The sequence below is a fragment of the Paroedura picta genome, chromosome 8 (assembly GCF_049243985.1).
Source record: "Paroedura picta isolate Pp20150507F chromosome 8, Ppicta_v3.0, whole genome shotgun sequence".
Lineage (NCBI taxonomy): Eukaryota > Metazoa > Chordata > Lepidosauria > Squamata > Gekkonidae > Paroedura > Paroedura picta.
The window spans coordinates 64,602,501-64,628,688 of record NC_135376.1 but is presented as its reverse complement, the minus strand read 5'-3'; the positions used below and the strand labels follow the sequence as shown (position 1 = coordinate 64,628,688).

General features: G+C 38.4%; 1 protein-coding gene and 1 long non-coding RNA gene across 9 annotated transcripts in view; one reads left to right on the top strand and one right to left on the bottom strand.

Moving 5' to 3' along the window:
* The window catches only part of EBF3 (EBF transcription factor 3), a 202,091-nt gene that overhangs the window by 69,307 nt on the left and 106,596 nt on the right, over positions 1 to 26,188 (top strand). The gene's annotated exons all lie outside the window — the stretch shown is intronic.
* On the bottom strand, positions 3,219 to 20,860 carry LOC143843666 (uncharacterized). Its single transcript, XR_013233640.1, has 3 exons — positions 18,995 to 20,860; positions 16,252 to 16,354; positions 3,219 to 7,039 (listed from the first exon to the last, which is right to left on the bottom strand). It is a non-coding gene; the product is annotated as an uncharacterized LOC143843666 (long non-coding RNA).

The following is a 26,188-nucleotide window of genomic DNA, read 5'->3' as shown; positions in this document are numbered from 1 at the left end:
TGTGGTGCATCAGAGTGAGAAGTTTAAAATCCACAATTTATTCAAATATTGATATTTCTACTTGTCAGAAGAGAGGGGCCTTGAAATTTCCACTGAGCACTGTTGTCAGAAGAATTGCAAGAAATGTGTCAGATAATTCATAAATGGAGTTCACTACTGTGAAATCAGTTGGGAACAGCAAAAAAAAATATTCTTGTCGATGTAGAATAGGGGCAATATAACAGAAAATAGCACTCACTTTTCCATCATGTCAAGCAAATGCTCAATTTGGGCAAGGTATTTTTTAAACAGCTTGCTGCTTCTAGAGGAGCCCACAATGCATGAAAAATGTTTTGAGTTCTGCTTTGTAGACAAGAGATGTTTGTTGTTTTTTCCCCTCTGAGACCTTCCATTTCCCATCCTGCAGTAGCCAATCAGAAAACTGCTGTTTACAAGCCTTTGTAAGCAGTCCTGGTTTCTGCATGTGGTTTGCATTAAGGCCTTAAAAAGCTGTGAATGACTAGGGTAATGATGTAAGGCACTAGTGTAAATTCCAAACTGTTGATAGAAGTGAAGGAAGCTTCAAAAATCTTTTAACCCTGCCATGTGTTGAAATCATCTACAACTTTGCTCCAAGAGTGGAAAAGTGGAATTGTGGGAACAATAATCTATACAAAGTCAGCCTTTAGAAAATTAAGAATTCTGTATGCATTTCCCTCCTTTAAAAAAGAGAACATTTCCTCACGTTCACAAATATATTTCTGTACATCACCACCCCAGATCTATTTCTCCTTTAAGTGAAATGTCTTTAAAGTTAAGCATTTGTCAATGGTGTATGTGAACAACAGAAGTTATCAGAGTTTATTTCTGTGAAACAGGAATGTGGAAAAGGGTGGATTCTTTCTTAGCCCTTGAATTGACAAGTGTGTATGCTGATGATAGATAGAAGAGAAGCTGGGACAATAAAAAAAAATAACACTAGGAAAGCACATCTCTTGTTTCTATGTGATCGCATAGTTTACAGGTCTGATGGCAAGAGGCATTCTAGTGTGTCTAGCCCATCTGGGAGACTGTGATACAAAGTATGAAAAATATTGTAAGGTGATACATGAGTGTAGCTAAAGTGGTGTCAAAATCTTTCAGTATGAGTGCAGATTCTGTTAATCATAACGGTATTTGTTTCCCTATTTTTCATTTGACTTGTATACTTTTTAAATCAAGAAGGCTATAGAACACATCTAATTTAAAGCTGTTTTTAGATACCCCGCAGTCCAGGTGGAATGATGCAGTCTCATATAGTCCTCATATAGTCCCCAAATAGTCCTCACTGGCTTTGTTGCCAGTGGCATTAAAAGGACCTTATGTGGATACTTTCATTCAGACCAGATATTTATTGAGGAGTATGTTGCTCTGAAAAGGAGATTGAGCTGCTTGGTCAAAATTCATACTTCCTTAAAGACAAAAACAAGTCATACCATTGTGTTTTTAGACAGCTGGTCTCTCTTTTCTCTCACTCTCTCCTCAGATCTTATGTTTTACATTTGCTGTGTGTGTGTGTATATATATATATATATATATATATATATATATATATATATATATATATATATATATATATATATATGTATATGTATATGTATATGTATATGTATATGTATATGTATATGTATATGTATATGTATATGTATATGTATATGTATATGTATATGTATATATATATATTTTGACTTAATATATTTGAATCGGTTTTATTTAGGATTGTAATAGTTGGGACAGCTTCCTTATCCCTGTTTTATTAGCCTTCTCTGTTCCTTTGGTTGTTCCAGAGTGGACACTACAAGACACTGACATCTTTGGCTCGTTAGAGCATAGATGCCTGCAGAAGCTGACGTTTTCCACGCCTGCTTGCAGCCTATTTCTCCTTTACATCCATTGCTTACTGTCTGCTCAGTGTCTAGGCGAATCTGTCATCTGTGCCAGAGCACAGCCCGCTGCACCACTGACAGTAAGAAGGTAAACGCTTGCTGCCTGAATCCCCCATTAACTTTGTGAGGCGTATTGATTTCTTGTAAAAATAATGATATTGACAGGCTTTCTAGGAGTAATTGTTTCCAGAGCACAAAGGTCAGTGCTGAGAGTGAAGGGTTTTGGAGCAGGGGTACTCTACAGACATTTTTGTAAAGTGCTGGGGGATGCGTAGAAACCAACAGCAACAGTTTGAGACTTTTAGATATATTAAGTACATTGACAAACCACCTAGTAGGGGGGCTAGTAATATTATTGTACTCGTAAGTCCTTTCTAGAAATAGTTTAGCCAGACAATACCATGTGGATATCTGAAGAGGAAAGCAGTTGTAGTACCACAGAGATGCACCGTCTCTGTCTCCAAGACATTGACAGCTGGCTTGTAATGTTCCATGGAGTTGGTTTGGTTCACATCCTCTGACCTAGCTTTGTAACTGAGACTATGACATGGGAAAAGAGATGCTTATTTGAAGGGAGCAACAAGATAGAAGGAAAATAGGTTGTTTGTTCTTTGAGGTCAACTCAATCTACTTTTTAAACTGTACCTCTGTGCTGACTCAGAAAACTCCTGCCTAAGTTCGAAGAAGCTTTATTTCCCTTTTATAAGGATCTTGTGGCTGCTCTTCCATTTCCAGAGGCAGGGGAGTTGACACTGGCTGTAGATACTCACAAGGAATCAAAACCCTTGGCATTTTCTCACATAGCCATATACTAAGAACACTTAAAGAAATATTAGACAATACTTTTCCTTCAAAGTCCTAAACAATATCTTTGTTTGTATATCACTTGTAGCGTAGACATAAGGTAACTGCAGTAACTTAACATGATAGTTACTTGATGGAGAGAGGCCATGGCTCTGAGGTAGATCATCTGCTTGGCATGCAGAATGTTCCAGGTTCAATTCCTGATATCTCCAGTTAAAAGGATCAGGTAGGAGGTTATGTGAAAGACAAATATTGAAGATCCCAGACAGGCGCTGCCAGTCCGAAAAGCCAAATGGCTGGTAGTCTGATTCAGTATATGATAGCTTTATGTTTTTATATTTAGTGAGAAGCTCTTGATTCTATTGAAATCTGATATTAGTTTGGCTTTTGAAAAATTTCTGAGCATAAGAACTTTTCAGACAAAAATCGTGGTAGCAAAGAATGGACAGAGACTATAATATGATGGTGTCAGAAGTTATGTAAGTCTTTAGAAATATATTTTGGTTTCCACTAAATTGCTCAGAAAATTCAGCTTGAATCATTCTGATTGTAAATTGTATCATTCATACTCCAGAATACAAAAAAGTAAAATAGATGTCATTGTTCCAAACTCCAATATCCTTATATTAGCTTGGAGCAATGTACACAGAAACATCCAAAAGCATCCAGGGTCACATTTCCTTGAGTTAAAAAAATTCAGAAAGCATAAAGTGTTATAGGTGAATGGAAGAAACAAATAATGCAGTTATGTTTGACAAAATGTAAGAACTTTTTATTTTAAAGAAACCAAACAGGCATATACATGATGGTGGTAGAAAGTGGTGCCAAGTTGCACCCAACTTATGATGACCCCAATAGGGTTTTCAAGGCAAGAGACTTTCAGAGGTGATTTGTAATTGCCTGCTTCTGCATAGTGATCCTGAACTTCCCCATCCAAATACTGCCAAATCCAATCCCAATTAGCTTCTGAGATCTGATGGGGTTAGCCTGGGCCATCCAGGTCAGAGAATGCATGAATACACATACTATTTTATATAGCACTAAAATAGAATGATAAAGGGCTCCAGAATTTAAAATAATATCCATCAAAATTAAAAGGCTCTCCATTTTCTTTCCATTTTAAGTTCTTTTGATCCATTGATCCTGAATAATGGAATAAGGAGTCTTTATTTTTTTATGGAAAATATGGAGGAGAGATACTTGGCCACTGACAGTGTAGTCCTTGGATAGGGGACTTTATTGTAGTTCACAATAAAAATTGTAGATTCAAATGAGTAGGCATGTTGGTCTGAAGTAGCACAATAAAATCAGGGCCCAGTAGCACCTTTAAGGCCAACAAAGATTTATTCTAGGCATAAGCTTTCAAGTCCAAGAACTCTTAGTCTGAGGAAGAGTGCTTGCACTCGAAAGCTCATGCCCTGAATAAATCTTTGTTGGTCTTAAAGGTGCGACTGAACTCTGATTTTATAATAAAAATTGTAATAAGGGCATTCTAATAGCATGTGGATCAATTAAGAAACTATTCTTCCTTCTCAGGTGTTAAAAAGGTGGGGTTTGAATTATCACAGATCTAAACCTAGGAGCTTTCCCATAGACATACAGAATGGCTTGTGCATGCATAGCAGGCACTCACCGCTTCCCCCATGACAGCTCTACAGCATGTATTGCAGCAGTAATGTTCATGAGTTCATGTGCAAAGTTGGGTTCATAACTCTTTGGATTTCAGCTTTCTGCTTTATTTACTAGTCCTATTAAGAAATGCATACTGGCATCTCTGATATTGTTACACACACATATGCTCAGATATTGAATAACTGGGGAAAGCTTGGAATATCCTCAATTCAGTTGCAACTGTAGAACTTGGAACACACAATGCAGCCTAGGTTTTGACCCTGTCCTGAGGACTTTTTATTTTAGTTAAATGCAGAGACATGTATATTGTACAAGACATGATGAAATTGTAAATTTGACTTCTATGGAAGTTTAATGGTAACTGGACTCCAGTTACAATTAAAATAGTTCCTGAAAATCCTTTCAGGCTCTACTGCCTCTTTGTCCTACTTCTGATTAATGTTAGAGAGTCTGGACTGATCTAGAATATACATTGGACTGATTAGGTTGTTGATCAGAAGATGGACAAAGAGATTGATAACTATCAGTTTTAGTAATGAATACATGCAAAGATATATGGTAAGACTAGTACCATTAATAATTTTGGTACCTTCTGCACTTTCTCCCCACTTATCTTGAAGTCTTGTACATCCCTTATGCTAGACGTAATGAGATACCCATGAAAGGTATTTATAGAAGAAAAAGTAAAACGTATGAACAAATGCATACATTATATGGATCTCCTATCCATCCATCGACCCAGCATTCTATGTTCATAGTGAATGCAAAAAGTATGCAATATCAGTAGCGTAAATGTACCTGGCCTTTGCTGTCCCTCCAGCCATCCTGAAGTAGTATGTATATGCGGGACGAAAGAAGCCATATTCAAAGAGACAGCAATTTCTTGCAGTAGTCAGTATAAGCCTAGTCTTTCTCAACTGGTAAACCTGATCATTGTGGCTAATGAACTGCAGCCGAGGTTTATCAATTATCCAGATCAAGAGAAATTCTGTTATTGAGACTGGTTTCATTTGAGTTTTCTTTAAGGAGTTGGTTTGTGTCACTTAGGGAAGACATTTGGTCAGAAGGGAGGTTCTCTTTCCTCACGCTTCAACCAGGTCCCTTTCCAGTGCTATTTAGAACAAGATGTGTGTTAGCCCTAATCCAATAAACGCTGCGGAGGAAGGCCAATGTAGCTCTATAGGGAAATAGTGTCCAGGCTTGTAGCAACATCTAATGGGCATTTAGGTGCAAACTAGCTGTGAAGTGTTAAATATTTACATGTAGAATGCCAATAGTAATTGTCCACTTTATCTGAGCTAGCCTAGGGAAATGTCTTATTTGTTTCCATGTTACTTCAATAAAAAGAAGACTGGAAAATCCCCTCACTATTTCTTGGGGGCTTAGAATTAATAAAGGCAGGCAGTATAAAATATGTGCTTTGGTTTTCTGAATGATCACTTCTGCACCAGGCCATATAATATGGCTTTAACTCCATGTGGCCTGTCTATTAAGCAAGACAGGATGAGCCTCACAAATAATAAAAAATATTTATGCTTTTCTTAGTGATACTAACAAGGTAACATATCAGAGAAGAAATGGCAGGAGAAGAATAAGGTAACTGTGTCTTATGAATTCATAGCACAGTGGGATCCCTTTCTGCTCCCATAAACACCCTAGGATTCTGTGTTCTATGCTGCTATTATTCCACAAATTGTGCTTTTTTGCTTTTTGTTTGTGAAATCTGAAGTGTCATAAATGCCTCCATCTCATATATATTTGATAGTTAATATTAGTCTGAACCAGGAAAGTGCACTTTACATGTGGCAACATACGATTACCTGAGAGTGTTATTGCAAAGGAAAAAATCAATACCAATTTATAATTCACGATTGCAGTCTATCAGTTTTTATGGCTCTCTATCCAGTCTCATTAATTTTTTATTATGATTGACTGAAACTGAAAGATTTTTAACATGTTTCGCTGTTATTTATTCAACCTTAATAATTAAATAAACCTTAATTGGCTGTATTTCGAAGCATCTTGAAGCTATGGCCAGAACGGGTTTTGGTGACCATACATTATTAATGCAAGAAATACCGCACATTTTCTTCTGAGGCAAGCTCTAGGAAATGATCTGCTATGTACCATAACAAGGGAAATAGATTTTGTAGTCACCTAATCAAATTCTATTTAAAAGGAGGCTATATATTTTAATTCAGAATATAAATTATCAATAACATGTTGGGAAAATGCAATACAACATTCCTAGAGCAATGGGGAGAAACAGGGTACCTGATCAAGACTTGTATCAGAATCTAAAAGCTTGATTAATGAGGCTAGCTGGCTTATCAAAGACAAATCTCTAAATGCATATGATCTCACATAGGTTTTCCTGATTGGTGCTTAACTTGCCCCTTTAAAAGGTGAATGGCAGATAGAAAATTGCACTTTCAAATTTCATCCGTATTCATTTCAGTTGTTCTTCTACATGTCAACTTCTTGCCATTCCCAGACAGGCCAAGGCTGTATACATTAGCTGTTACCACACTGCAAAAAAAGAAGGAAGACAATCCCATATTTGAGCGTTCTGAAGGAAAATCAATCATGTCATAAGTGAGAAGTATGGATAAGTTTGAACGGTGGCAAGTTCCATCATTTCATTTCTGGCCACGGTGGTAGATTTCTGAGCGTACAGTTCTGTTGAGAGGCATCCCCAGCTGTAGAGATAGAATAAGCAGCGTAATAGAGTTGGGCTAGAAGGGAAATTTTTTTCCCTGGTATTTGTCAAGTAAGTTTCTTGTGGTATTGTACAGAAGCAACATCAAAACCTAACATTATATACACTAGACATTTTGACAGAATTGAAAAAACGGCTTCTATTGACTATGACAAGGATATATCAACCCTCCTCAATCATATGTCTGAACCTCTGCTTTATGGATTGTGTTCGTGGTGATTGGATGGCTGAGAAATTATATAGACATAAATCTATATCAAGTTTCAAAAAGTAAATATTTTGTATGGCTCCTGACTTCTAGGGGAAAAATGGGATTAATTCAATTGGATTTTTAATTATTCTAAATTGGGCTGTGTTGAAGGGTTTTCCCCCCTCCTTTTTTAAACCATGGTTATATAAAAGGAATACAGAGCAGTTTAATTTGATCTATTTATAGTACTGAGAAGGGACATCATTTTATATTGGATATGCAGTGAAAACGGTGGGAGACAAACATGTTGCAATTTCACAATCTTGTTCTTAATATTATTGAAAGAGAGCTGTTCTTGGCAGTAATAAATTTAACACAAAAATCAAATACAAAACAAATTTATTCTTCTAGAGCTGATACACCAGTCATTTCTTCCTTGTCTTGCATTAAGCTTTAAAATCAACTGTCACTACCTATCGATTGCATCTGAATTGTTATCTATATTTCTCAAAAGTACTCTTGACAGTTAATACAGTGTAAATTATAATCTGGGGAAATGCCGCCCGTATTTGGGAGCAAATTGCTTAGATTCTGACTAAAGCTGCTTTTATTTTCCATTCTTTTCCTGTGGCCATCTATTGTAGCAAGAATAATTCAGTCCAAATTATTTTAAATATACTCTCAGCCCGGTATGTAAATCATGTTGTGAAAATCATTCCTGAATTCAGCTCAGCTAGATATCAAATTAATAAAAAGTCACAGTCTAATATATTGAAGAGCCACATGTCTGATTATGTTTTCCATTAGATATATGTTTAAACTAGGCTTCTAAAAACTACAGTTTTGTTTTCAGACAGTGGAAAATGTTGGAAGGAGTGGAGGAAAGAGAAACAAGGGGATTTACTAGAAACTTGTGATAATAACTGTGGCAGAGAGGAAACCAGAAAAAAAATTGCCAGATTTAAATATATGTACATTCTCTACAATAAGTAAAAGGACTAAATTTTTTAAAAGGATGATTCTAAATTGGAAAGAAAAACTGTTACAGTACAAATAAGTACAGATAGGTCTGAAGCACCATTGTTCTTGGGATTCTTTTGCATGTATTCTTTATTTCCATTTTTCTTTCAGATTGGTATTTATGGTAAAAAAGAAGCAGTGAAATGCTGACATTTTAGAAAGGGAAGGAGATATGAGGCAGGTGGATGGAGTAACTATAGATGACACTTTGGTGTCTTTTCCTTGATACAGTTATTTGCCTAGTGGTCATTTCTCTGTTCTGGATGTTCTTGTACCCATGCTGAATTAGGCAGGTATAGCTGACCAATTACATTAAATTATGGACCATGCCACATCTTGCTTGGGTTGCTCCTTCTGCATGGCTTCTTCCTACACAGCTTCAATAACAATACCTACACAGCTAAAACAATTCCACAGGGCCTGCAAAAGGGAACTCTTCCACCAGGCCTTCGGTCAGGACAAGTGACTAAGCCACCAACCACCAACCAAAGCCCAGTGGCCCCTCCAACCATTCATTGCACTAACAGAAGAAAAACAGAATCACAGTGCAGAAAGATAAGTTGCCCATTGTTAAATGTTAAATTACAAATTGCGTTACTCGATAAAAGTTCCTATTATTAAAGATGTGATTGTATACTTAAGTCAAGATGTTTACTGTATTGTATCATATTATGAAAGTTCCAATGTAAACTGCCCTGAGATGAAAGGGAGGGTGACAAACAAACAAGCAAAAAGTATATGTTATAGGAAGATGTGGTAAGAGGGAATGTATGGTGTGGTTACATCTCACAAAACAAGACTTAATTAACATTTGAACAGGGTTTATAATTAAGAAATCCCAGTGATAATCTGAGAGCTAGAAACACTTTCCCCCCCCCTGAAATCCTAATAATGCTTATTCATAAATACAAGTTCCACTGAAATCAAGGTCAACAATTGATGTATACCATTTGTGATAGTTGTAGTGTGAATGGAGTGGATTGACAAGTGTTTTGGAAACCAGGATTTGGTGATCATAAAACTGCTACATGAGGATCAATTTGTAAATGTCTGAGCTATTCTGTTTCCTTTCCTGATGCACATTTAATATACCTGAAGCATTTTTCTCCTAACTAAAATTGGATGTTAGTGTACTGCTGTAAATCTGCTCTTAAGCACTATTATCAGATCTATTGTATCTTGTCAGGTTGCACGTGTGATCATGATTGGATACAAAAATCAAAATTTTCAGTATGGTACTCAAGGCTTAAGCCTAATAAATACTTCTCCCGCTATCTGAATGATTTAGTCAAGGCTACATTAGGAAAGGCCTTTACTTGGTCCCATTTCTAAACCTTTTTATTGGCAAATTTATATGTGAAATTTAACAGTCTCCCATTGGACAAACATTTATACCCCCATAATATGAACCACGTAGAAGATCTCAAGCACTATCTACTATATTGTCAATTCTATGATTCTATCCAACCTAATTTGAATCAAATACTGTTTTGTATTTCCGGTTTTGATGAGGACCAAATTAAGTTTCCTTTGACATATGTATTCCGATGGCTACACTGGAGGTAGCCATTTTTATACTATTATCCATGTCCACCAGGAAACAAATTGCTCCTGATGCAACCCAGAGTCAATGATATTTATTCTACAATTGTACAAATCTGTTATCTTTTAATTTTTTCTTTTTAAAAGATCTTTTTATATTAAGTTTTAATATTTTTGTCTGAATTTATTTTTTTGTTAACATACTTGTTTTATTTTTGTTGTTATGTCATAAGATTGCAACAATAATTTATTATTACTATTTTATTTATTTATCATATTTATTTATTTATCATATTTATTTATTTATTTTGTCGTACGGCGGTGACTGCTAGATTACAGTATCTCTTAGCAAATACAGACTTTAAAAATGCTCTGTGTCACTAAGAACAATATTGAAACATTTAATGAAGTGTGAATTGCTTTGGCATTCAGTATTGTCTGAAAGATTTCTTTCAAAAATACTGTGGTTCCCAACCCAACGTAAACTCATGAACTGTTTTGTTTAGCAAGTGCAGTGCTCATAATTAAGGTCACCTTGGATCTGAGACCATATTTTCTGTGAGGAATGAGATCTGGTGCCAGTGGGAATGATGTGTATGAAATCGTGAGGTAAATTCACACATTAGTCACCACTCTAAAATGCATGGACTACCAAGGAGCATTTCTATTGTCACATGCAAAAACACCACATCACTGTAAAAACCACCCTGTAGGTAGGGTGGGATACCTCCCAGAATTGCAACTCAGTTTCAGACCACAGAGATCAGTTTCCCAGGATCACTGGGTGAGCTCCAGGGTTTCATATTCATGCTAAGCTCTTTCCCCTCTGCAAACATCCCCCAAAACTTTAGGAATTTCCCAACCCTGAACTGGAGATAGCAAAATCTCAAGGTTGGCAAGCTACAAGCATGTGTGGACTCAATCTTCATGCATTACTTAGAAGAATAAGAAAGTATGAAGATATTACAAAGACCATGAGTGATGTAGAGAAGAGAGTTTCCTAATTAATACGTAGAAATAGACAAAAGGAAGAAATAGTAAAGATATAGTTTATCACAAGATATATATATATTTTTAAAGTCATTTACCAATTGGTTCTTCAATAGGTATAGCTCGGGATCTTAAGACACAGTATAAAATCTAATGCAATACTGCGGTTTGCACTATATGTGGTTTAGTCTTTAGTTCTTCATTAGAAAGGATATTTTGAAAAGTAAAATGAACCTATTAGCAACGTTGACTGGTTAGTTGGATATATATATAAGTTTAAAAGTATAAACTTTTTAAAAAGTCTGTGGTTTTCAAGCACATTTATTTTAAATTGAAGTCCCATTTGTTTCAAATGGCATTTACTAAGAAGAAATTAAATTTGGGTTCTGAACCTAAACTGCTTAGCTATTGTTCTACTTGGCATTGATGGTAATTTGTCAAGCCCATATGCAATAATGGATTGACTCATATAACTGGGGCTATAATTGCAGCTGTTAGGTAGGCCTTCTTTATCTTAGCCTGTCTGAGAGTCCCATTCTTGCATGATTTCTTGCTGTGCTTAAGCCATGTGTGTCTTGTTTTGTTTTAATACATTACTGACCCAGGGGCTCAGGTTACTGGGGTTCCTGTCATACATTTCACTCTCATAAAGCACTGACCAAAAAAAAAAAAAAAAAAGCCCACCGCAGTAACAAGGTAGCAATCATTGCTCACTGTACTAAGTATAAATGTCACTGTGTAAAACTTGACTGCAAGAGAAAGGGAGAAAAGATAGACGCTGAAAATAAGATACACTTTACTTAAAGCTGTTGTCGTAAGGTTATCTGTTACAGGAGCGCTTAGAACAGCACATTCTGCATCTACCACATATTGTTTGCCATTATAACCCCAATATAAACTGTCTCTTTACAATGTATTCTTCAGTATCTGGTGCACAAAGGTTCGTTGGCTGGAAAAGACCCCTCCACACACATTCTCCTCACCCCAATGATAAGAATATTTTGCTTATTAAATGGGAACGTATTTGACACAACACATTGTTATAGTACTTCAGAAGGAAAAAGTACATTGCTTTATTTATATGCGATTAAATACTCAGGCAAATTTGACAAACAGAATGTGCACTTAGTTAAGCAGATGGTTCCTATAGTCTTTTTACTGTGAAGCAGCATCATTACCTTGATATTCCCTTTAAAGTGTTTGGGCATGACAACATATGTTCCATAAACTTATCTTTTCATCTTTGAAAAAGTTACATAATTGAAGTAGTTAACAGGTTGCTGACTTAATAGGGATCTCATCCATACTGGTTTCTTTGTGTGTGTTTTTAAAAGTCACTAGAAGGAGGGCAAAAAGATGTTTTGGGTAATATGTAGCATATTTTGCATTTATTAGGGAAAAGAATTTTAGTGGTAGAGGGTGCAAAGATAATTTAGGAATTTTTATTCTCCGAAAACCTGCCTATGAAACATGAATTGTGATTTTCCATCTGGCCCTACTGGTTAGGAAGCTGCAGTTGGGCATGATCTCCACTGTCAATCAACAGTCCCCAACTGTGAGAAGCAAACCTCATGACGAAGCCCACCCCAACTCATTAAACCAAAGCAACCTGTATGAAGTGTGCCGCTGTGTGATTTTAATATTTGGTGCATGTGACAGGATCATTTTAGTGATTTGCAGGATTTATCTCCTCTTAAAAGTACTGCCTAAGGCTACTCTAATTGGTAGGAAAGCAAATTCCCCCTTCTCCTCCTGTCACTCTTTGTTTTATTTACTGAGAACTGCCGAAACCTATTTACACAATAATGAGGATAAATCACCGTGATGCTTTCAGCACAAAGAGAAATGTGTATGTGTGTGTCTATCTGTGTTGAAAGCAGTACAATTAAAACAAAATTCCAAAGATTTTTTGAAGTGGTAGCTATAGTTTGTGGATACAGAAATTTAAGACAAATGATAACAACAGTACATTATTGCTCCTTCAGGCAAGCAGTTAAAGTCAAAAATTCTTCAGGCATCTTTTATGATGGACAATTTCATTCAAAACTGCAATTAAGTAATTGTGTATAAGTTGCTCTCTGTGGTCCAGATGGTCTTCCCTTCCCCCTCCAGAGAGTCACACATGGAAAGGACTCCCCTGCTTTGCATAGAAAGGAAACTCAGCTGTCTTCCCAATAGGGCTCTTTCTCCTTACCATGAATCCAAAGATTACTTCTTGTTGCTGCACTGAAAATCTTTACTGACAGAAGAGGCAGGGATTAGACAGTGGCCCAGAGTCGTTACAATATAAGCACATGGCAGCATCCATCCTCCTGCGAATCCCAGGAGATGTGCTACATACTACCTCTGTTGGTGGATCTCTGTTCTTCCAATCCCAACAGCATGTTTTCAGGGAATATTCTTGGGAAAATCCTTACAATAACTATGTACCCTGATTTCTCCAGACTTTGTAAATGCTCTTTGCAAGATGGAGTTTTAAACGTATTTCATAACAACTTTCCTAATCTTCACCGCACTTTAATCTTCTGTTTTACTGAACAGGCAAACATTGTGACTGTGTGTGTGAAGCGCAGCTACCAACATATTCTTTTTCACTCCAAAGCTCCAAAGTTAGGATGCCCCACCCCTTTTTGAGCTGGCGCATGCACAGAATTCTCACCCAATGTGTCACATATTCTGAAGGCAAGCACTCCGCTCCCTCAGTTCCATGTTCACCGCTGCAAGGATAGGAAGCTTTCTAGCTGCACTCTTTGTATTCTTGATTTTGGCAAAGATGTGTCACGTTCTCCTTCAAGAGTACTTTTCAGTATTCTATTTTGTTGGAAGTCATGTCCCACTGTAAATTGGATTTCACTGATTGTTGTGCATATGGACTCTCATTATGGCATCCAAGGCACTGTTCAGGATACTATCCAAGTGTGGAACAAAAATGACACATAGCAACAAGCATGAACTCTGCTCCCTGTGTTTAAAAGAAACCCATAATGCTAAAGATTGTTCAATTTGCCAGTGCTTTACTCCAAAGTTTGGGTTGGATTGCTCCTGAGAACTTAAAACTGTACTGTGGGAAAAGGATTTGACCACCTCAGTTCTATCCCAAATGTTTTTGAGTTCAGGATCAGTTGCTTCATGTCTGTTCTCCCTGGTGCCAACTATTAAGCCTCACTTCAGACTCCCAACATGTCTCACTGTTGAGGCAACTTCACTTTCTCCAAAGAGGGCTACTTCAGTCACTTGGGAGGAAGAATCTAGATGACTATATGTGCCCTCTTCAGAACCATTAGATAAGGCCTAAACTTATTTGGAACCTGCTGTAAAGAAGCATAAAAAGTAAAAGTATAAGGAGTAGATAAGAGGTTGCACCCAAGTTAGTATGTGCTGCCTCGTCTAAGGATCCAGAGTGACCAAGACACTATCCTCTTCCTCCCTTGTACCCAGTTGCCTCACCTAGCTTCCCTTACCATTCCTTATCTGATACAGATGACAATCAGCATAGCATCCTTTTGGGATAACTGTTGACATTGGAATTGAGACCTCCTTTAATGTGGCAATCAGCAGACCTGCCTCAACATTCTTATTACCTCATGGTCTGGATTTGGCAGAAACCAGCTTCCATCCAAGCTACAACTTATACAGAGTGAGGCTGGACTTCTGTGAGTTTCTGTCTACATAGCCTCAACCATCTTCACTGATCACAGAAGATGTGCAGGCATGCCAGCAGCCTGGTCAACAGTCCCCTACACTTAATTTCCAAATACTGACTTACTAAGTAATTATAAGTAATTATATCTATGGGGTCGCGATGGGTTGGACACGAACTCTCACCTAACAACATAACAAAGTAATTATGAAAGGTTACCAGATTTTCCTATGGAAGTGTCTTTCCAAAATCCAACAATACACTGGAGTTCTACTCCCTAGCAGACAGTAGCCCAACTTCTCTAGAGGATGCATTCTAGATCCCTTGTTCAGGCACACTGTTCTAAGAGTTCTCCTTCCCACTCCTGAGCAAGGTTATAGTCAAAATGATAGCAGATCAAACATACAGTATACTGGTTTGTCTAAATATGGTTTTCGGAACCATTACATCTAGTGGATAGGAATGACATTCCACCTCCTCCATCTCAGATTTGTTAATATACATTGTGCTTCTGTGTTATATTGTATCAAGGTTTCATTTAATGGCTTGGGGGATTTGGACATAAGATATTCCTTTTCCTAGTGAGTTCTAGATATTTTACTACAAACCCTCTAAACTGTCAGCTAGATATTTGTATGGTGAGAAGTGGCCCGGTTTAAATCCGGGACTTTTGTTAGGTGGGAATGTACCTTTACCTGCTCAATGTCATCAGTTTTGGAGTATCTGCTGTCCTTGTACAACAGGTCTAGCTGTGTCTTCATTGAATGGCCACTAAGACTGTTTATGCACTGGAGGTTTTATGCCGGGCTGCAGGCTGGAGTTTTAGCTGTGGCAGGTTGTCCCACCTCTTCCTGCACCCACATGGGGGAGCACTTGGCCTGGTGCACATCGTCTACCCCTGATTTGTGCTCCTGCACAGGAACTGGGGCAGTGAAGTTCCCAGTGCTTAAACGGTCTAAGAGGTGATTGCTGCATTTCATGGGGATTACTGTTTAGGGGACTATTGCTTTTGCACATAAATTTTATAAGTTCTGTATCCTTCTCCTTACGGCCCCTATTATGGCACAGTGGTCTTTGACCCGGGTGTTAGTTAGCCTGATGAAACTTCCCTTTGATCCTTAGTGATACTCTCTAGAAAGGTAGTGTTTTTAGTGACTATTACCTTACCTAGGAGGGTTAGTGAACTGGTGGCATTTAGAGTTGACCTGCCTTTCCTTAAGATATCTAATAACCTAGCTGTGTTACACCTGAGTCCAGACTTTCTTTCAAAAGTAGTTTCTAAGTAGTTTCACCTAGCACAGGAAATTGCCCAATCAGCTTTCTTCCTCACTCTGAGTTCACAAGTGGAGAACAGGCTTGACCCTTGACATTAGGAGGGCTAAGAACCAGACCTTTCATGAGGATATACCATGTTTGTTATAGGTGTCCCAAAAAGGGTAAAGTCTCATTAACCTAGTCTGTATCAAGATAGGTATTGGCTGCCATCCATTTCTCCTACATGACATCTGGAGAACCATGTCCTCTTGACCTTGAAGCACATTCCACCTAAGCACATGGGTCATTGGCCACCTTTCATCAACAGGTTCCCTCTTCAGGACATTTGCAAGGCAGCAAATTGGTTGACAAAGGACATATTCATGAGCCATTATGCCCTAGATCTGTATGCAAGGAAAGAAGTGAATTTAGGGAAGGCTCTTCTGCAAGCTCTGTTCAGTGAGATTCACCTCACCTCCTCTGGTGAGTAGCTCATCAATGGTCCCAATGTTGGGCTGTACAGTAAGATGGAAGATGAAAACAGAGTTAAACTTACTTGTGCCCTAGATCTGTACACAACAAAAGATGTGAATGTAGGGAAAGCTGTTTTGCAGGCTCTGTTCCAGGGAGATTTACCTCACCAGAATTTCAATGTGGATCTGTACAGTAAGACAGAAGATGAAAAGAGAGTTACACTTACTTGTTCCTTGTACATTGACAGCTTCTGTGCAGACACACATTCCTTCCCTCCTGTCCTGATGTGAGGTGTTACAGGGCCTACTCTACTAAGACAGGGGGCTTGCAATGGCTTGGCAGGAACTGAGGGAAGAAGGCACCCATTTTCAGAGCATGTGACACATTGGGTGGAAATCCTGTTTATGAGTCAACTCTGAAAGGGGTAAAGTGTCCTCACTTTGGTGCCAGAAAGAAAATGTCAATGACTGGCCTGTGCAGGTGCCGTCCTAATGTCTGCACAGAAGATGTCAATGAACAACAGTTATACATAAGTTCAACTCTGTTTTCAGTTTACACACAACTAGTTGCTTTTCAATTGGATGGTCCCTATGATTATCCTGAGTCTCTAACTCCATATTCATACATGGTATGTTGCAACGTTGATAAACAGTCCATAATTATTGACTAACTAGTGTAGTGTGAAATCATTCAAAATTTGGAATCTGAGAGCAGCAGAACAGGTTATGTGTTTTGGGAATGACCCGTGTTATACTGGCATTTTCCACAGAAAACTCATGGAATATGAAAATAAAACACAAATCTAAACTTAAACACCTGGGAAACCTGGGCCTGAGTAAACAATTAAAGTGTAAAAATAAAATGTGCGATGGGGAAAACACCATTGTGATACTGATTTCCTCCAGCAAGTGTAACATTTAGCATATCTCTAACTTCTCTGTTTTCATAACAATACATAGCTCTACCTTATGTAGATGCTACAACTTTTCGTACACTTGTTCAATGTATAACACTTATAATCCTGAGGATTAATGCTATTTATTTATTTATTTATTCAGATAATAATTTATATGCTGTCTCTCCAGAGATCTATTAATGGGTGCTGCTAACTAAGCTCAATGCACATAGTAATATGATTTCGATAGACTGTATATTTGGCAGGTATTGTAGAAAGAAATATATGTGCATAAGCCCTATGGATGTGAGCTACACCCATGTCTACTGTTTTTTCTATTTTGCACCTACCTTTTCACATAGCGGGCATTATTCCCACAAAAACTTGAGTTCTAAACTACTTTTCTTCACTATTGTTTGTACAACTATTCCACTGGAAATGAAACTATTGATTTTCATTTGCTCGTTCTATATTCATACCAAGAAGAAAACAGTGGTAATTCTGTGTCCCCACTTACATTTACATTTAGTAAGGTAATATGAAAGTGCTTGCATTTGAACTATTTCTGTCTAGTACAGATTCCGAACTCCATGAATTGTCTGTTCTGTTCCTTTGGCAATCTTTTCCCCTGGGATAGTTGAAACTTACAGTAGTAATTTAACACATATTACTAAAAAACTGCAGTGATGGACGTTCTGTAACTGGGAAACGATCAGTAAACAGCTGGCATATACATTTTGAAATATCAGTAATTTAACATGAATGATTTCTTGAAAATAATAAAAATGAAGACAATTTGTATAACAGAACAGTACCTGAAAGTTAATTGAAATCTGAGCTTGTATAAGAGTTCAAGGCATTAATAAATTTCACCCTAAAACAGATTGATTTTATGCATGTATTACAGATATTCAGAGTCTACCACTGAACCTCTGAGAAATATTAATTTGTTTCATTGGTTCTTAATCCATATTGGTTTAAATCCCAAGGGGATAGGTAACAACCATGTGAAAACTCTCTGAATTAATTACTTCATTTAATTAATTATTATTATTAAATATTAATTTATTTTATTATATTTCTATGCCACCTTCCCATGATAAGTTACTATAGCTATGAGCTTTTGCAACCTGCCCTATCATCTTTTTGCTGCTTCTACATGGGAGACTTTGTTCTTATTTAGAATATTTATGCCAAGCTTTTCTTGTAATACTGACACCCAAGATGACTGAAAAGAATTTTAAAAGAATCCCCATAAAACTAAATAAGTAAAAATAAAAGAATGCCAGCTTTGAAGAGTGTGAACTGCTATTTTTCTTCTTTGTGATGCTGCAGGAAGACCGGGGACACATAGCAGACTAAAATCCTTGTCCTCACATCCCCATATATCCCTGCTGCCACCTCAAATATTGGCCCTCCTTTATGAAGGGACTGGAATTCAGGGACTGTGTTCTTGTGGAATTGGTGTCAGTGGCTGCAGCCTTCCGATTTGGCCCTCACCCGAGCCCTCACTGCGGCTTCTGGGGAAGCGGCGTGATGGTGTGAATACAGAAGGAGGCTGTGGCCGGGGGGGGGGGAGGTGGGGCCAGGAAGGAGGCCTTCCCCCCAGGCTCGAAGAGGCCACAGGTGTGCTTCTGGGCCCGAGGGGGAAGGCTGCGACGTAGCTAGGGGGAGGGGGGGAAGGAGGCCTTCCCCTGGGCCTAGAAGCACATCCGCGGCCTCGTGGCTGGGAGGGAGGGGGGGCTTTTCAAAGCCCATTCTGAAGAACGGGCTTTGAATCTAGTTTTACAATAAAACAATAATCCTCCGTAAAAACAGCATAATTGAAATAATAAAATAAACTCTATGCAATTACTTAAGAATAAGTAATAAAACTCAGTAATAAAACTAAAAATCTTAGGAGTCAAATGAAAAGCTTAAAGAAGCTTACAGCCTTCTAAGTCCATTGAAGGATATTCATGTTGCTGCCGCTACCACTGAATATCTCCTTCAAAAACTGCAGCACCCCCAACTTGCCATTCAAGCTGCTTCTCTCTAGCTCCTTCTTCTTCCAAGAAGTTTGACCTGTAAAAATAGGTCTGCATTAGTCATTGCGACTTATTAACTTTCTGTCTGTAACCTCCCTGCTTGTTTTCCATCTTTCCTGCTTCTTCTACCCCATACCGGCATTAATAGATAACTTGCCATCCTTTCACTAACCTAATCCAGCTCCCTGGAGCACTATGCACCTCTTCTAATCAGGCTAGTGTGTTAAGCAAGACTCTTCTAGATCCCTCCACCCCAAATTCATCAGTGTCTAGGGAATGAGGCATACTTAATACAATTGCTTCAAATGCCTCATTCTCAAATTGCTTGGGAACTGCATTTGGTACACAGATCCAAAATTACTCACCCTAAACCACATACAGTTACTGTTTTCAAAAGTGTGTCATGTTTTTTCCACAGTGATCCCAGGGGAAGTATTGACAGAATATCTCAGCCATTTAGATTTCTAACTCACCTGCAGCTTGAACAAATAAATCCATTTTAGCTGTAGCAGCCACACAACTATTGCTAAAGTCTCATCTAATGACTAGGAAGTGGTACAGAACAAGACGTGTCTGCCTCTGTTTCCGCATTCCTTTGTCACTGATCTCTTGTAAAGAAAGCAAGGTCAATAACTGCAATACTTTCTATCTTCATGGCATTTAGGGTTGGATTGGTTGTGGACATATTTTCTGCCTACTTTCTTTAGGTTTACCTCTTTCTTCATCAGTGCTACTAAAGTTCTCCTGATCAGCACTACCATATCTCTGAAATTTCAGTCACTCTCTTCTGCTGATTTAGTAGTTACTACATTTTATTCATTAATCTGTGCTTGTATTACTTAATAAAATATTTCTACACTGCTGTCATAAGCTAAGCAGGGTCAATCCTGGTTAGTTCTTGGATGGAAGATCAACAAGAAGTTCCAAGGCTGCTGTGCAGAGAAAGGCAAGAGCAATTTCAGTTAGCCTCTTGCCTTGAAAACCTTACAGGGTCTCTCTAAGCTGGCTGTTACTTGATGGCACTTTATCGTAGAATCATAGAGTTGGAAGGGGCCATACAGGCCATCTAGTCCAACCAAACTATTAGTCCATCTAATGATTAGATGTCCATCATCCTTTTCCACACAGTGCCCAGCTAGTTGCACTGGAGGGCCAACAAACAGTCAAGGCCTTCCGCTGATGTTTTTCTCTAGCACTGGCATTCAAGGGATTACTGCCTCTGGATGCAGAGGTTCCTTTCAGTTGTCATGGCTAGTAGCTATTGATGGACCTATATTCTGTGGTTTATGACATAAAAGTATATAAACCATAAAACACTGTATCAGATTCAATAAATATATAATGCACATCTACAACAAAGATTTATAGGTATAAAAACATGTATCTCAAATAAAAAAAAAACCTGACAGAAGACAGGAGGAAGAGAGTAAGCTGAGAGAAGCTGGGTCCTTTGCTATCCAGGAATATTAATACATCCAAAAGCTTACCTCAAATGTATATTCCCTTTTCCTGACTCCCTCAAGCTACAGTTTTCATGTTAGCACTGATTATATTGGTCATGATTAGCAGTAGCTAGCTAATGAATACACAAAATTGCACACTGTTGATCTTGCTAGGCCTTTCTGCAACCTCCAGTCCTGTTGATTATGAAGTGTTTGGGCCACAACTGCAGAAAGGACAGATATATGGAAATCTGCTGTTAAGGGGTTAAGGTCAGGCCTAGAAGAAAGTTCTCAAAATGTTGCACCTTGTACAAGATTTTTGTGAGGTTTTGGGGTGAAAGTATACAACTTTAGATATGCTATTCAGTGGCATAAGAAGTGTTGATGGAATGTGGATTTTCCAGCATTTCTCTCCAACCTCTGTAAGGATTATTCCTAGGGTTGCAGTATTGCATGAAAGAAAAGCATTGTGGATTAAAGGGTTACCATGAGGAAAGAGAAGGGGGTGAATTTAACCTCCCTAGCATGTTAGCACAGATCCACTGATAAAAGATTTAAGAGGATGATTTTATTCCCTTTTCCTTCCCCAGTGTAACCACACTCCAGCTGTTCCTTCTCATTAATCCTGCCCATCCTAAGAATGATCTTTCCATTGATCAGAAAGACTTCAGGTGCAGAGAGGAATGTGTGAAGACTGTGTTTTTAGCTAATGAATCATTCAATTCAAGCTTCCTGTTCCATCTCTTAGTAGTTTCCCAGAATTTGTCTGTGGCTGGTATCTGAACACTGGACCAAGTGAGCTGAAAGAAAATTCAGATAATGCTGGGGTCTGTAGAAGATTGGACCTACCAACTCATTAATGGGGTGCTAATCACTCAACCTTGTAACACTGTGGTGCTCCTTTCCCTTGCTAAGTCTGTATATTCTGTGGAAATGCCTGTGAGTAGCTTTAAAAAAAAACTCTACATTCTCAGTGGCATCATTGACCATAGAATGGAACCCATGAATAATTTCTGCAGGCAAAAGAATATGCATTTGCAGAATCCCCCCCCCTCTGCAGCCCAAAATGCTATTCTGAGAGTAAAACATTGGGGGAATTTGGGCTGCAGTGGGAAGCAAGAAAATTGCACTATGCAATCTTTTCCTCAGCAGAAATTCTCCTTGCAACCCATATATATGGAACAAAATGACCAAGGCTTGAATTTGAACATTTTAAAGAAGATCTGTAAGAATGATATTAGTGGCTTAGGGTAGCGTGTGAATGAACATAATTTTAGTAAATGCCTTTATGATCTCAACACTTACAATTTTGGGTGGGATAAGGTAAAAATAATAGCAGCTGCAGTAGTGGTAGTAGTAATGGTGATAGTAGTATGGCTTTCCATTCCCTTAGTCCTATGACTACAGAAACAACAGAAACAACTTCACTATGATGTTATTATAAATTTCAAATGTATTCCCCTACCTATATGCTCTTTCCTGCAAATTCCATGTCATTTATTGTATAATGCTGTGCAGAGGCTCTCAAGTTCTGTAGTTGGAGTATTTCACCAAAATCCCTTCTAAATCCTTTTGTTAAGAAGGCTTGCTGGATTAGGCTCAATTATATCACTAAAACATTGTTTAAACCATTGAGTCTTTTGTAGGAGACAGGTAGGCTAAAAGTCCTTAACATTAAAAATGACATCGAAGCTAGTGATAGCAAGACAATTTTTTCTACAAAATGAAGGTCAGGATCCAGCTCCTGCATTGTGCTTGTAGGGAGCAAGTCCAATGAAAAAAACAAAAAGAAATCTTACAGGTGCAGTTACATACACCAGCCTGAACTTAGCTCCCTGGAGAAGAGCACCAGCTTTTGTCACCATGGCATTATGTAACTGGGCACAATGAGAAACCATGACCTAGTATCCTGTGGCCTTTTGTGCAAAGTCAAAGGGTATGGTGGCTCAGTGCACCCACAGCCTGTGTCATAGCTATTTGGCTATGTCCTGTGTTTAAGGTGAGGTTTTCAACACCATTGCCAAAGTAGAGCTATGGACGCCTGTTGCACTAACTGTGTAGCAGTGGAGAGACAGAGGAGAATGTGTACTAGCCTTTCAGCAGTGTTCCCGGTACAGCTATGAACCAGTGATACTGGAAAAGGCTAGATGCAGGGGACTCTGTAGGCTGGCCACTCATCCATTAGCCATGACAGTTGATAAGTTTAAAAGCCTTTCCTGACTCCCTTTTATCACTTATCTGAAAGATGAATGGCTTAAAGTATCCTTCCTCTCAACAGCTGCAATCCCAACCCTGCACATATAAACCTGAAATATCCCCTAAACTATTTGTTTGAACAAATAGACCCTGTCTTAGTTTAGTTGGATTAGAGGCTTAGTTGGATTCCTTCAGGTTTCCTATCCTGTTCTAGTGGGCATTCAATATAGTATGGAGCTAGTGGAACCAGAAACAGCTAGTTTATAGCCAATTCTTCAAACCCCAAATATAAATAAAACAGAACGATGCCATTCTTCCACATCATTGTATCTGAGATTAATGAAGTAGCCAGTTCTGAGGTATTCAAACTGCTTGGAATTGCTGTAACTGTACAGGTGCCTTGGCCCTAATGCACCACTTGTTATCTCTCTCTGGGGCACATGGAAATGCAAACCCCTGGTGAATTTGTCCCCAGCTGTCAAATGGCAACCTTTCGCCTACCTGTTACAGTGACACCCGGCTGAAGCCCATCTCCTTAGGGACTGAATAGGCAGCCTCTGGAGTTTAAGACAGAAGCCTTTAAAGTCTGAGGTACAGGGTCTGTTGACATTGCCAGAGGAACCGCTGCAAATGTTAAGTGGCCTGTGAATTGCCCTCTTTGATTTTGTTGTTGGAGCATAGAGAAGTATTCCTGTACTGCTTCCTCATTGGGCAGTATGGGGGTGTTAACGTAATTAGTACATGACTTGATGCCAGGTTTTACTCCAAAAATCCTTTCTGTCAGGCACAAAGCTCCTGCTATTTTGTTAAATAGTACTCCCTGCTATGTATTCCTTGCAGCTGTAAGTAACCTCATGTCTCCAGAAATGAAGCCAAAGTAATTGCAAACACTGAAATGTAAGTTTGAGGAATACCATGAAGAAGTAGCTGGCCATTAGCCATACAGATTGCTGCAACATATTGTAGAAGTCATGGACTATAACCCTAATTTACAGTGCCAGTGTGCAACATTTGCACAAACTTTCATCTCATGCAAAGAAACTGTAAGATTGCTTTCTAAATTCCTCAGGTTCTTGGTATCAAATGTATGCAATATATTGCAAAGCACCACATATTTTGTATGCTGTGTATTTTGACAGTAGGTGATGACTGCTCCCTTATACAAAAAAAAAATTCACATAAGCAGATTTTAGCACATTTACTGGGTCTTTTAACTTCATCTGACACTGTTTGGAAGGCGGATGAGAGAAGTATATTCTTTATATCCCAAGGGGATTTCTTTATGATGACTCTTTCAAGGTGAATATTGGCATTTATTTAGCCTGAGCAGAAAATAAAAAAGAACATATAGAAGCACCAACACTGAAACACTGGAGTCAGCAAAGAATCATCTATTTTGCCATCTTCACTTACTATACCTCAAATACAGCTAAATTTAAGTTAATTTGAAGTTTCTCTTGAGAAATTCGTATCAAATTTAAGTGTTTCTCTGCAGTGATGACATGAGCAAGGAACACCGGATTTCTGCTAAATTACAGTCCACTTTTACAGTCTCATATGATCTACCTTTGTGGGCCCAGTTCTACTGTCTTTGAAAGAAAATTAATTTAAGATATCTTAGACTAAAACTTAGCATGAGAAACAGCATGAGAAAAACAATGAAGAATGGATCTTTTTCCTTTAAAGGATACTGTACTGACCAGAGAATATTCAGACAGCATTCTCTAATACATTTTTAAAAACTGATATGTGGATAGGCCACTGCGGTGCTACTTTTTAAAAATTTGGTCATTGTATTTACATAAGAATAATTTTAAAAAGCAGAATTTCTGAACATTATGGGCGGGTAGTCCTTTCCACCTGTAGAAAGTATATTGAATGCTTTCATGGACCACTCAGTTATCTGGAGTAGAAAGCTGGCTTATCTTAGGTTTATTGTTTCTTGGTGCATAGAATTTGGAAAACAGCAGAAAATAAGTTGTTATGAAATATTGGTAGTCTGGCCAAAAAGGAATAAAATGACCAACTATATTCTACTGAACAGTTCGAATTCATCGCCTCTAAAACAAGATGTAATTTAGCTATCTCCATTTATATATGGAGTAGGGATCCTTCAGGATCTTACTTTACAAAGAAGAGAAAATCACATAGTTTACCTTCTGCTTATAGAAATCCAAACAGCATAATAGCACCCAGTTGTGAAAGAATTCCATTAGGACTGTCAAAACAAATCTGTGGATCAATTTCCACATGTACAAAATGTTGGGGAAATTGACCCAGTAGTAAAGTCATGAAGATTGCTAGTTTGTTGTTACAGAGACTTTTTCTGCACCAGGAATTTGCCCCAACTTACCACTCATCTGATGATGGGGCAAGTTCCTGGTTCTGCTTGATGTTGGCACCAGCCCAGGGCTGTCCCAGGCCTGGCCTGACTGAAGCCCTCAGTTGCCCTAGGGTGAAGAAATGCAGATAAATCAGCGTTCCCTTTTTTACCATGGGTGACAATAAAGCCTATGTCAGACCAGGGTCATCTGGAAGGGAAGCGTTGGGCTGTTCAGGCCCCGCTCCTCCCCACCCTTGCCTGATGTATGGCAACCTGAAAGGGACAAAAAAATAAAAATAAAAAGGCCCAGGTGGCTCTGCCGCACTGTGCAGCATGGCTGAACTGCCTGGGACATTTTTTTTTAGAAACATGGCATTGCATCCCAATGCAATACCATATTCTTTTTTTAAAGAGGCCCCCATCGTTCTACAGCGCAGTGGAACCTTGTCACCCTGGCCCCCATGTGGGAGCACAAATCTGGGGTGGATGAAGTGTGACCGACAAAATGCTCCCCTATGTGGGAACAAGAAGAGCTGTGGCAATCTGCCCTAGCTCAAACACCAGGTGGCAGCCTGGCACGGAGCCATCCGTGTGGTAAAGGTCAAATTGGCTATCTGTATTTTAGTCCATGTGAAAATATATACATTCATCTCAGTATGGGGGCCCAATGTGTATCTGCACCTGAATACTACTGAGCTGGGCACATTGAATAGACTCAGGACACTAGATGCTTCAGCAATACGAAAGCATATGTGTACCTCAATAGGGCTTGGATGGGTTTGTGTTTTACATGCTGCCAAGTCACTTCCATCTTATGGTAACCAAAAAAATGAATGTCCTCCAAAGTGTCCTACTCTTAACTGCTTTGGTCAGGTTGTACAAACTAAGAGTAATGGTTTTCTTTCTAAAATCAGTCCATCCCATGTTGGATCTTCCTTCTTTCCTGCTGCCTTCAACTTTTCCTAGTTGTATTCTCTTTTCCATTGACTTGTCTACTCATAAGAAAACATGATTCCAGTGGTCCCTTTAAGACTAACAAAACTGTTATTCAAGGTATAATCTTTATGCTTCTCAGGGTGAATTCTGGAAATATAAAATAATGCCATATTCAGGTTTCTAAACCAATGCTTTAAGTA